This window comes from Podarcis bocagei, assembly GCF_964188305.1.
Source record: "Podarcis bocagei genome assembly, chromosome: 1".
NCBI lineage: Eukaryota > Metazoa > Chordata > Lepidosauria > Squamata > Lacertidae > Podarcis > Podarcis bocagei.
The window spans coordinates 12,075,194-12,088,346 of NC_138125.1; the positions used below are offsets into that span (position 1 = coordinate 12,075,194).

The 13,153-nt window shown below is 48.1% G+C and overlaps 1 long non-coding RNA gene across 1 annotated transcript; it reads right to left on the reverse strand.

Annotated features, from left to right (window-relative positions):
- Nucleotides 1-1,911: 1,911 nt before the first annotated feature.
- LOC308587531 lies at nucleotides 1,912-5,724 on the reverse strand. The gene is made up of 2 exons (XR_014008427.1): nucleotides 5,577-5,724; nucleotides 1,912-2,035 (listed from the first exon to the last, which is right to left on the reverse strand). It is a non-coding gene; the product is annotated as an uncharacterized lncRNA (long non-coding RNA).
- Between the last annotated feature and the right edge of the window lie 7,429 nt (nucleotides 5,725-13,153).

Below are 13,153 nucleotides of genomic sequence, written 5' to 3' on the forward strand. Positions count from 1 at the left end.
CTGCAAGTTTCAAACTAAAATCTTGCAGAGCAGGAACTTGCAGAGATTTATGTTTGTCTTTCTCTCTGAGAAGAAAACTTTTATGGCTGGCATTTTACTCCCTCATTAAACATGCTGATGCAGTGCTTTTCTGACCACAAGATTAATGATGCCAAACTCAACATTATGTTTGCTGTCCCAAGGGTCACAAACAATCTCTTCCCAGTATTATTATCTGCTTTCATCTTAATGGCCACCGAGGTATTTGTTTACATGGGCATTAGCATACAGGCAGGTTTAAGTAGATTAAGCTGAAAGCATGGTGGATCCATCTGCTTTCAAAAAAACATAAGTTACTGGAAGAAAATAACTCCCAAGAACAACAGCATGATATGTTTTACAAGGAGTCAGCAGTTGACATTTATCAAGGTTCCAAGAACACTACACATTAAGATCTCTGAAAACTTGGATTTTGGATGGAAAAGCCCAAGAAATATATCACCTGCTTGGTGAACAATTTGTCAGGACATGGTGAGAAGGTGAGATGGGAGAAACGGAAGGGGAGTGATGGGTCAGTGACGTGGAGGGAGCATCTTGAAAGAGGAGCTGTGGGAAGCAGGTGCTGGGAGGAGGGAGTGGGGAAAGGATGCTGGGAAAAGAGGCAATGTGGAGGCACAGTGAAGAGGAGAAAGAGAGGGAAATGGAAAAGAGAGGAGATAAAAAAGAAGACAAGGAAATCTGTCTTACATCTGAAGGCAGCCCTGTAAAGGGATGCTTTTAATGTTTGCTGTTTCATTGCATTCTTTATAATTTGCTAGAAGCTGCCCAGAGTAGATGGGGCAACACAGTTGGGCGGCATATTATCCACTACTACAATGTCAGAGGAGACAAAAAGAAGGCATAAGTGAATTTTCTGGGGCTGTTTTTTTCCAGTGGTGAGGGCAGAAAAGACAAACAAGTACAGTAGGGACCACTACACTGCAGAAACAACAACAACAACAACAACAACAACAACAATTTATTATTTATACCCCGCCCATCTGGCTGGGCTTCCTCAGCCACTCTGGGCGGCTTTCAACAAAGTATTAAAATACAGTGGTCTATTAAACATTAAAAGCTTCCCTAAAGAGGACTTCCTTCAGATGTCTTCTAAAAGTCTGGTAGTTGTTCTTCTCTTTGACATCTGATGGGAGGGCATTCCACAGGGTGGGCGCCACCCCCAAGAAGGCCCTCTGCCTGGTTCCCTGTAACTTGGCTTCTCGCAGTGAGGGAACCGCAAGAAGGCCCTCAGCGCTGGACCTCAGTAGAACGATGGGGGTGGAGATGCTCCTTCAGATATACTGGACCGAGGCCATTTAGGGCTTTAAAGGTCAGCAGCAACACTTTGAATTGTGCTCAGAAACGTACTGGGAGCCAATGTAGGTCTTTCAAGACCGGTGTTATGTGGTCTTGTGGCCGTTCCCAGTCACCAGTCTAACTGCTGCATTCTAGATTAATTGTAGTTTCCGGGTCAAGGTCCTGTGATGAAAGGAGTGCCCAAGCTCTCAGAGACCACCAAGTGGTTCCTGAAGTTAAGAGAAACCCTGGGCCTCTGAGAAGACCAGGGACCTTTAAAAAGGTAGAACAGTTATTGAAAAGAAGGCTTTTGCCTGGGCTAACAATCTGAAGTGAGCCTTGGAGCTGTGCATAGATGCCAGTAATTACGACAAAAGAGTAGGTCAAGACCAAAGGAGTGTTGGAATTCTGCCTGGGTCAGAGGAATGTGCCACAGCGTAGGCACCGGCAGATATTCCTGTCGACCTCCCCGCGTCTCCACTCTGCTGATAAGCAGGCGAGGTCCCGGCGATTCATCTCAGATGTGTGAGAGGAACACACCGATCACCCTCTCTCCCCTTTGGTGTCCCCCAAGGAGGGGAAAGAAGCAGACAGAAAACTATTTACATCTTTTATTTCTGTCTCTCATATCAGTACAGAGAAACATGTCTGCACTCGACAACAGCAAGAAGAAACTCCACCCATGTACTTCCAGTACGGGTCATATGACACACACACTGAGCTAACATCCAGTGCTCAGTACAGAATGAACTGCCCCTTTGTTCCCATGGCAACAGTCACAAACATCCTGTCTGGCTTTCCAGCCACAAGCAGCTGACTGAGCTGCTGGAGCCTTTGCTTGCTGCAGCATTGGTGCTTTATGGTAACATACTCCCCCTAAAGTATCAATGCGTGCTGCGAGCAAAGCGTCATCCAGAGAAGAAAACAAACAGTTGTTATACTTATAACATTCCCCTGTTGTTTCAGTTCCACCCTTGGAACTACCCGCCACTGGTTTAACCAATGTACCTCTCTGGTTGTGTGACTTCGCATTTCCTTGGTTAACAACTCTCTGTTGTGCCTTTGTCTCTGACTCAGACACAGCTTCAATCTGTCCTTGATCGTTTACAACAGCAACATATGCAAGGTTAGCAAACTCCTTTGAATACTTCTTGGGTGGTACACCCTTCGTTGCTCTCTCAGACCTTCGTAAGATCTGCTGCTCTTCTCTGCTTTCTGGTTCAGCCTCTGAACTCTCTGGAGAACCAGTACTAAGCTTAATCAGTGGTTTATCCTCCTTTTCTGAGGGTCTAGTCATTATTTGAGATTTCCTCTCAATGACTGTGACAACTGAGCTGTCTGAGCTATCAGTGTCATCATCATCAGTACCACTGAACTCAATAAGATCAAACTCATCATCATCATCATCAGAATCATCTGTGGAAAAAGTGTGAACAATCACTCTCTCCCGTTCAGGAGCACTCTCTAGAAACTTTGTGAGAATCACCTGACCAGATTCAGACAAAATTACTCTGTAGAGACCTTTTTCATAACCTACAAAGATGCCTCTGGCATTCTTTACACCACTTGGAGCTTCTGTTCTCACATGAGACCCGAAAACCTTGAAATAGGCAACAGAAGGTTTTCTATTAAACAGCTTCTCAAAAGGAGAACATCCCAACTCTGTTGAGACTTTTCTCAACCACACATGAAGATAGGACGCTAGCGATTCGGCCCAATAATCATGTGGCAAATGTGAACTCAGCAATTGCGCATGCATCCCTTTTTGCAATTCTTTGTTCACCCTAACACAGACACATTTCTTCCATGCTTCTTCGGAACTAGCAAGTTTGTGTCTTATCCCTTTTCCATCCAGGAACCTCTGGAAATCCTGTAAAAGAAAAACTGGCTTGTCATCTGTGAAAAGACAATCAATGTTAGCATCATGCATACTTTTAACCTTGTCACAAAACTCTTGAAACTTTTCTAAAGTTTCCTGCGGTTTCTTCATCATATAAACCCAAGAATAATTAGTGTAACAATCAACACACACAAGGTAATATTTTGCACCGCCCCTAGATGGTTCTAGAGGACCAATCACATCAGCATACACCCGCTGAAAAGCTCTGTGGACCTTCTTGGACACCTTCCTGGTGCTCACACTGGTCACACCTGCAAGAGAAATTTCGTTAGAATCAGAAGTATTACATTTCATGTAATCACTTTGATCAAAAGTCAACAAATACAGTCCATCTTTCTCTTTGGCAGTAAGAAACAGTTCTCCATCTTTGTAGATCTTGCATCTTTTAGCATCATAGTACAGTTTTAGTCCCTTCTTTGCAATCTGCGAAGCACTCAGCAGACTAAATTTCAGTTCTGGAACCAGGTAAACATCGCTTATAGTCAAGTTCAGACTCTCAAGATACACAGTTCCAATTCCGGTCGCTTCCAGTTCTTGACCGTTGGCTTGTTTCACAGTGAAGCTTTGCTTCCTCAACGTCGAAAACAGTCCTCTGTGTGGGCAGAGATGCTTCGTGGCGCCGGTATCGATTATGAATGCGTTCCCAACATCTGGCGTGGTTCCTTTCGCCATCATCACCTTTGCAGGTTTCACCTGGCACATGGTACGGCTTTTGCTTGACGCCTCAGGCTTCGTAGAGCTGTTCTTGGCTCCTTTTGACTGTCGCGGCTTCTTACAGTTTCGCTGTAGATGCCCAGTCTGTCCACAATTATGGCATCGGACGGCACTCAATGCTATGGCATGCTCTCCAGTAGCATCAGCAGTGGGAAGATTTGAACTCTGTTCTTGCCTCCCTCTGTCTTTCACTTCCAGTGCAGCAAGTCTGTCGTGTTCGTTCAGGACCACAGCACACACTCTTTCCGCGGTTAGCTGCTGAGCAGGTAGCGAACCAAGCTGACTGGCAACAACCTTGTAGGTCCGGTTCAGGCTGTTTATCATCATGAAGCAAAACACTTCCTCCTGTAGACGGAAATTGCGTTCCACCATCTGTTGACGCAGGTACTTCATCTCTGTCAGGTGCGCTTGAACATCTCCATCAGGCGCTAATCTCAGATTGGTCAACTTCTCAAAATACAGCAACGCTGAAGAACCAGCATCTCTCTGATGCGTTGTACGCAGCGCGTTCCAAACCTCTTGCGCAAATTCCAAATGCTGTATATGCACAAGCTGCGCATCTGAGACACACAGAATTATAGCAGTCCTAGCCTTCACATTCTGTGACTCCCAAGCACGCGTTGGTGCTGCTGGGATGGGATTCTCAATCACCCCAAACAGTCTCTGATTCTGCAGCAGGGCCTTCATCTTTACAGACCAAGATGAATAATTGTCATTGGTCAGGAGGGGTGGAGAAGGCAAGCCTCCCCCCTTCTTGGCATCCATTTTGAGTCCTTGCCTTGACTCTAAAACACAAGCCTCTAAAATCCAATAGCTGGCTTGTTTACACTCTTGACACCTGGCAACTCTGACACTGGCTGCGTTGGAAAGTCCCTTCCAGCAGTTCGTGAGGACCTAGTCATAACAAAACTTTGTTTACGCCTCTCTGAGGCATAGTCTGACTGTCCAGCCCTCTCGAGTAGCTTTCCATTTCTCCTCTCTGAGGCACAGCCTTCTGAAGGACGTTGCTTAGCAACAGCGCATTCCTTTCCTCGGACAGGAAACCACAAAAATGCCTGGTATGCAGGCCTCTTCTAAGTTGGAGCTGCTTTCCCACACTCGCTCTCCGTGAAGCAGAGAATGAATCAATCTGCATTCACTCTTCTAAGCCCTTAAAAGTCTCATACCTTGAGCATCGGCTTGGCTGTCAGCTTCTTCTGGTCAGCTTCTGGCTGCAGAGAATCAGCCTCTCAAATCAGGCTTCCATGGAGCAGAGGAGGACAATTCACCAGCCTCTCATGCAGATGTCCGATGGATCGAAGAAAACAGCAACCATCCGAAGGCTGCCACTGTTGGAATTCTGCCTGGGTCAGAGGAATGTGCCACAGCGTAGGCACCGGCAGATATTCCTGTCGACCTCCCCGCGTCTCCACTCTGCTGATAAGCAGGCGAGGTCCCGGCGATTCATCTCAGATGTGTGAGAGGAACACACCGATCACCCTCTCTCCCCTTTGGTGTCCCCCAAGGAGGGGAAAGAAGCAGACAGAAAACTATTTACATCTTTTATTTCTGTCTCTCATATCAGTACAGAGAAACATGTCTGCACTCGACAACAGCAAGAAGAAACTCCACCCATGTACTTCCAGTACAGGTCATATGACACACACACTGAGCTAACATCCGGTGCTCAGTACAGAATGAACTGCCCCTTTGTTCCCATGGCAACAGTCACAAACATCCTGTCTGGCTTTCCAGCCACAAGCAGCTGACTGAGCTGCTGGAGCCTTTGCTTGCTGCAGCATTGGTGCTTTATGGTAACAAGGAGAAACCAGGAGGCAGAGGTGCCAGCTTCTCCAGAGAAATGGGGGGCCCGACACGGCGATGTGTGATGTCCTCTGAATATTGAGGGTGCCTGGCCCCATCATAAAAACATTTTGGGGGACTGAAATTGCCTCGGCCCCTAGGAGTCGGCCCCTATACCAGGAGGCAGGATCGAGGAGGAAGCAGGCCAGAATCCAAGACCAAGGATGTAGAGACTGTTAGGATATTTCCGTTCCACCTTAAAAAGGGAGCAGGTTGTTGTGTCACAGCCTGTGTATTTCCTGTTCACAGGATGTTTATGCTTTTGTTTTCTCTCTGTGCCTGAGACGTCGAAGCAGGCAGTCATGTTTTTTTCTTTGTTCTGACCAACGCTGAATAAACTTGTAAATATGCTCTCCTGAGTGCATCTTTCGCTGTACGAACTCTGCTGATAGAGCGCGCACGAGCTCTGGAATGTGGAAAGCTATTTCCGAGGCTTCGTGTCGCTAATTGACTGATACTGTATCTACGGGAGATCGATGGACCGTCCGGAGGCGGCTTGGGGGCCATGATGGCTAATGTCTCCCTGGCAGTATCCCAACAGAGACATGCTGGAGTTCAGAAAGACCTGGTTGCTCAGGAAAGGCTCAAGCAGAACAGGAAGGGCAGTGGTGGAGCAGCATGCTGCAGCCCGCGAAGCGGAGAACAGGTGGGGGCCTGACTGGCACGGGGGCATGGCACATTGCCCACGGGGGCGTGGCTAGCATCCCGGGGGCATGGCACACGTCCGGGGTTGCACGGCTTGCGGCACGCATCCTGGGGGGCAGCCGCGATGGCACCCTTTTCCCAAACGGTGCCCGGGGCAGTGCACTCCCCCGCCCCCCCTTTGTGCACCAGTGCAGGAGGGTCCAATAGCCACCCTGGTAAAAAGGTAAAGGTAAAGGGACCCCTGACCATTAAGTCCAGTCGTGGCCGACTCTGGGGTTGCAGCGCTCATCTCACTTCATTGGCCGAGGGAGCTGGCGTACAGCTTCCGGGTCATGTGGCCAGCATGACTAAGCCGCTTCTGGCGAACCAGAGCAGCGCACGGAAACACTGTTTACCTTCCCGCCGGAGCAGTACCTATTTATCTACTTGCACTTTGATGCGCTTTCTAAGTGCTAGGTTGGCAGGAGCAGGGACCGAGCAACGGGAGCTCACCCCGTCGTGGGGATTCGAACCACCAACCTGAGGCAGAGTATTTTCTTGAGAAACTGTCACCTGCAATTTGCTGGTTCGCCACATGGGGGAAGCCACTCTATAACTTGCCAAATACTGTACTGTCAATAAATGTTACATACAGTAGGGTTGCCACGGGTCTAAGATTTCCTGGGCATGTCTGGGATTTAAATGGTGAAAATAGCTCAACCACTTTCATGTCCTGAAATTTACTTCTCGAACTAATGGCAACCCTAATGTATAGCACGTTCCAGTATAAGTGACCTTGTTGCTAAAGTTGTGGGCTGGGCTTTTATTTCTACCAACAAATCCCTGCGTAAGGTCAAGTTGTCTATCTGTGGTAAAGTTTCTGCGAGAGGATAAGTAGGCCTTCGTTTCACAAAATGGCGCTGTCAGAGCTGCTTCCAGATCCTAGCTCACAGAGGATCACGCTAGCCAGCGTTCACTTTATAAAAGTCTTTATTGAGTTACAGTTTCCATTCTCAAGCTGCTGCGTGCAGCTCTACGTCTTATGGGTTAGACCGGCGAAGCTCCGTCTGAGTCTCCGCCCCCTGTGCACCAGCTTACTAACCTAGTCTTACTCCACCTTTTCCGCCTGACAGTTCTTCTCTGGGTCCCTCTGCCCCCCGTGGTCTCTTCCTTCCGGGATTCTTCTGACGCGGACCCCCCGGACCCTCCTGTCTCCTTGCGCCGCACTTTAGGACCTGGCTCCCTTTCCGGGCTGCTTACTGCGCCACCTTCCTGTGCATTTGAACTTGGTGCGCGCGCCCAACCTTCCACTTTCCGCCTGACCGTTTCTTCGCTCCCCGATGGAGGTGTGGCCACTCCTGACTCATGCCCTCCCTCCTGTTGCGAGCTGCCAGCGCTTGATACCTGGCGCCCTTCTTCTCCCCTGCTCTCTGTTGGTGACGCTGGTCCTGATTTCCAACTGCTCCCCTCTGAGCCCCCTCTGGACCCTTCTTCCTGGGGTGTCCCCCTAGGTTCCCCCCTTGTTCTGGCCACTGGTGCTCCTTTCTGTGAATCTTCTGATTCACTGGAAAGACTCGGAGATCTCGGGTCGTCGTCATCACTCATCTTTTCCTCTGCCTCCTCCCCCTCGCTCTCTGTTTCCTCCCTTGCCCTCGCCTCTGCTCCTGAACCCCTGACAGGCGCCCTCTCTTTCGTTCTGTGTCCTCGCTCAGCCAATGTGCTCCACCCATGTATTGTACTGTATTTTGCATTGCATTGCTCACAATATAATCTGCTCAGGGAACATGTGTTGATAGGCGGTCATATAAATCTAGAAATAAGTAATTATATAAAATTAAATAGTTCTGAATGACTGATCTTAAAGAGATAAGGCATTCTGTGATTGCCTTTTGTATCTCAAACAATCCAGTTGTGAAGAATTATCAGGTTTGTGTTTTTAAAAAAACACACAAAAAACCACTTGCTGATTTTGAAAGAAACACAAAATATTTCCTAGCACAGAATCTCCACACTCAAAATATTAGCACTACATCGCCAGTCAAGCTGAGGGATTGTCAACATTTCTCCGCTTCGACTTAAATGTCAAAACACTAATGAAGGAGCATCATGCAGATATTGAAAAATTCCAGATGTCACCATATTTGACATTTGAAAGGAAAGAGGAAAACCTGCAGGTGTTTTCAGTTCACCATAATGCAAATAGTTTTGTTGAGCAACCTACAAGGACCACTGCAATGTAGAGAGCAATGTTAGGCTGGGAGCAGAAATGGCTGTTTTTAAATGTCCATTGAAGGCAAAAATCATTGCATGGGACTTGTAGTAACAATTTTCTGCTTTTAAAAAAAAAATGAAAAGCAGTCACAAGGGGCTGCCAATTTGAGGAAAGGAATGGTGGGGACCAAGGCTTGCTTAAACCTTACCCTCCCTTCCCATCTTGGCCCCCTAAAAAATTGCCCTGCTCAAGCTTTTTCCTTTCCCAAGAGAACTTTCCAGCTGTGGAGAAGAAACCAGCTTGAGGGGTGATTTTGAGAAGACCGATAGCAGGAGAAGGAAGGGGTAGCCTGCACCTGGGACTCAGCTAAAGAAAAAAAACGTTTTCTATGTGTTGCATATGCAATATAACACTGTGACACCAGATGGCGCTGTGGAGTCCCCATCTTTCCCTACTGGATTTCCCTGTATGAGTTTGCAATGTAGTTTAGCTGAATTGCTTCTTTGACCTGTTTAGATTCAGCTTTGATTGCAGCCGCTAAGGCTGCTTTCCATGTGTTTTTAAAAATGCAAACCACAAACAGAGTGTTCATGCACTGCCTGGGTAACTTGACCATCAAACATCGGTGGGTGACCTCGGGCCAGAGTCACTATCTTGTTGCCTAACCTACTTCCTAGGGTCACTGTGTGGCACAATGGTTAGAGTGTTGAACTAGTACGTGGGTAGGCAAACTAATGCCTGGGGGCCGGATCCGGCCCAATCGCCTTCTCAATCCGGCCTGTGGACGGTCTGGGAATCAGCATGTTTTTACATGAGTAGAATGCGTCCTTTTATTTAAAATGCACCTCTGGGTTATTTGTGGGGCACAGAAATTCGTTCATTTCCCCCCCTTCAAAATATAGTCCGCCCCCCCACAAGGTCTGAGGGACAGTGGACCGCCCCCCTGCTGAAAAAGTTTGCTGACCCCTGAACTAGGACCTGGGAGACCAGAGTTCAAATCTCCACTCTGACATGAAGCTCACTGGTTGACCTTGGAGTCAGCCACCATCTCTTAGCCCAACCTACCTCAAAGAGTCGTTGTGAGGATGAAATGGTAGAACCATGTACACCACCTTGAACTCCTTGGAAGATAAAGGTGGTATATAAATGTAATAAACATGTAAACAAAACAGGATTAGCCCCTTAAACCTATTGGAAGGGTCCCCCCCCTTTATAAATACCAATGGGGGTGGAAAATACCACTGGTACTGAAAAGTAAGGTCAAGGCTAGCCAGAACCATTTTGTTGCCTGAGGTAAAAAAACAAGATGGCGCCCTGTCCCCATTCCACAGAGAGAAGATGTCTGGATTAGCAGGTCAATCTCCATTCAACACTGGCAATAGGGTAGATAATGTCCCCCAAATCTCCTAAGGCCCGTTTCACATGGACATGGGAAGTCTTGTAGCAGACACAGCTCTCTCCTCCAAACAGCAGGCTTAGGGACATAGGAAGTTGCCTTATATTGAGACAGGTCAGTGGCCTATATAGCTGAGTATTGTCCACACTGACTGGCAGCAAGAGTTTCAGGCAGGGGATATTCCCAGCCCTACCTGCAGATGCTGGTTACAGAACCTGGGACCTTTAGCACCCAAAGCAGAGCAAAGGCTTGGGGGTCTGTCGACATTGCCTCTCAGCATCTACCAACTGAGGACTCAATTTTCCTGGAGGCAGGGCTGACCTGAGGTGGGTATTTGGTTGGTATGTTGAGGCAACACTTTTTAAAAAATCAGAGTACAGTCATACCTCAGGTTAAAGTTGCTTCAGGTTGAGCATTTTCGGATTGCGCTCCGTGGCGACCTGGAAGTAATGGAATGCTCGCGCATGTGCAGATGCTCAAAATGACGTCATGCGCATGCGCAGAAACGGCGAATCGCGACCCGCACACGTGCAGAAGCACAGGTGCGGGTTGCGTTTGCTTCAGGATGCGAACGGGGCTCTGGAACGGATCCCGTTCGCATCCAGAGGTACCACTGTATCTGCATAACCCACATTACTACTGCCTATTTGATCTCCAGAGCGAGACTCACATGAATGAATGCATAGCATTGTCCTGCATCTTGCAAGCCCTGGTGGAACTTCAGCTATGAAAGAGAGAAGGAAGAGCTGGTTTTTTTTTTGTTTTATAGGGCTGTCCCAATTTGCATAATCTGGCAAAGCAAACAAAAAAACCTGCAGGCAGACAGTTTGGGGGAGAGGGAAAATAGCAAAAGCCGCACTCCCTTGGCCCCCGGCATTCTGAAGTTCTTCCAGCTAATCTGACACCAATATAATATATAACTTATTCCGATGCGCAGGGCTACCTCTTTGGGACGGAGGCCTCTCCCCGTTTCCCAACAGCACTGCCATTAAAACAATGGATGCTGTAATTGGTGTGATAGAAAGGCATTATGGCTCCGCTCCTTCATCAGGCCTGCTGCAGAAGGGAGAGTTTGTTCTTTATTAATCCCCCTCCGCCAGGACGGCACGGACCAGAAGGCTCCTTCGCCACTGTCTCTGCGCGTACAAAAGATTTCTGCGCTCGGGGAGGGGGCAGCGGCAGTGTGAGAACCTTTGTTTGCGATGAAAGAGGGGCAATAGAGGCCTTCTGTCAGCGCCAAGGGGGAAGAATGAAAAGGAGCCTTTTATCCACCAACCAAGTGCTGAAGGGGCACACAATACTGTAATATCTGTACTTTGCTGCCACAAGGAGAGTGTCGCAGGCATAGCGACAGCGAACGGGCAACAACTTGCTACAGCCTGAGAAAATTGACACGGGCGGTCGCTGAGAATTAAGACAGCTACTCCTTCATTTGCATGTTCTTTCTTTCTTTTTTAAAGAAGGACAATGTTATTTCTCGGCCTAAGGTACCAGAGACAAGACCTTCCCTGGTTAGGGCATGATCCAGCAGAGGTCTAAATCAGCATATGGAAACCTCTGAGCCAAGAAAGGAGCAACTCCCCCCCCACCCCACCCCCCAGGAGCCAAATGTGATAGGTGGGCAGAGTCACCCACCTGTCAATCACCTGGTGGTGTATTGAGGGACCTTGTCTTCAGGCAAGGGGGTCTTCAGAAGCCTGTCTCAAAGTGCTGTTTGTGCAGCCCCTTCTGCAGGGGCTTCTAAAGATCCAATAATTGGCTGGTGTCTGGAGCTTCAGAAACAAGGTGGGATCATAGAATCATGTTGTTGTTCTTTAGTCGTTTAGTCGTGTCTGACTCTTTGTGACCCCATGGACCAGAGCACGCCAGGCACTCCTGTCTTCCACTGCCTCCCGCAGTTTGGTCAAACTCATGCTGGTAGCTTCGAGAACACTGTCCAACCATCTCGTCCTCTGTCGTCCCCTTCTCCTTGTGCCCTCAGCCTTTCCCAACATCAGGGTCTTTTCCAGGGAGTCTTCTCTTCTCATGAGGTGGCCAAAGTACTGGAGGCTCAGCTTCATGATCTGTCCTTTCAGTGAGCACTCAGGGCTCATTTCCTTCAGAATGGATAGGTTTGATCTTCTTGCAGTCCATGGGACTCTCAAGAGTCTCCTCCAGCACCATAATTCAAAAGCATCAATTCTTCAGCGATCAGCCTTCTTTATGGTCCAGCTCTTACTTCCATACATCACTACTGGGAAAACCATGTTGTTGCTGTTGTTGTTGTTTAGTCGTTTAGTCGTGTCCAACTCTTCGTGACCCCATGGACCAGAGCACGTCAGGCACTCCTGTCTTCCACTGCCTCCCGCAGTTTGGTCAGACTATATGGGTCTTTGTTGGCAAGGTGATGTCTCTGCTTTTTAAGATGCTGTCTAGGTTTGCAATGCTTTTTTCCCAAGAAGCATAGAATCATAGAATCTATTATTCTAGAGTCCCTTCATCCTTAAAGTAGACTTGGACATGACAGTCGTTGAAACAGAGAACTCCTCTGAAAAGAGGACTGTCCTTTTCTGAAGCAAGACACATGGTCACATTGCCATATTAATGATAGAACGGGGTTCCTTCCATATGCACCAAAGAATTCTGGGTATTACCCAAAACAGGAAGCCGTGCTTCCTGTTTCCTAATCCAATCCTCGCTTCCAACCTGGAGCTTTTTGCCCTGGCCCCCACTCATGGACCCAACGCTTGGACTCCCAGCACGATTATTTCCAAAGGCTTTATTCCAAAGCTCATTACAGTTGCCCAAACATCGATCAGGTTACAAGGTGTGCAAATCAGTAGCTGAATCCAACCTCTGTGTTTTGTGACTAGGCATGTGCTAAGACATTGTCCCGACACTTGACACATGCCAAGCTCCCCTTTTCAAGAGTGGCATGGAGGGGGTTTCATCCTGAGTCACGGAACTGGCCAAAGCAAACGGGTGCTTCTGTGAGTAGGCTGGAGCTGCTCCTGGCAGCACACTCAATACTGCATCTCTTGCAGAGCAGGATTGAACCCTGCTGGTCTCAGTCAGGAAATCCCCACTGCACTCCCAACTATATGTTTAATTAGGGTTTTCAACCCCTACTTAAACATTGGCCCCATCACAAATTGCTTTGGGGACAGATCTC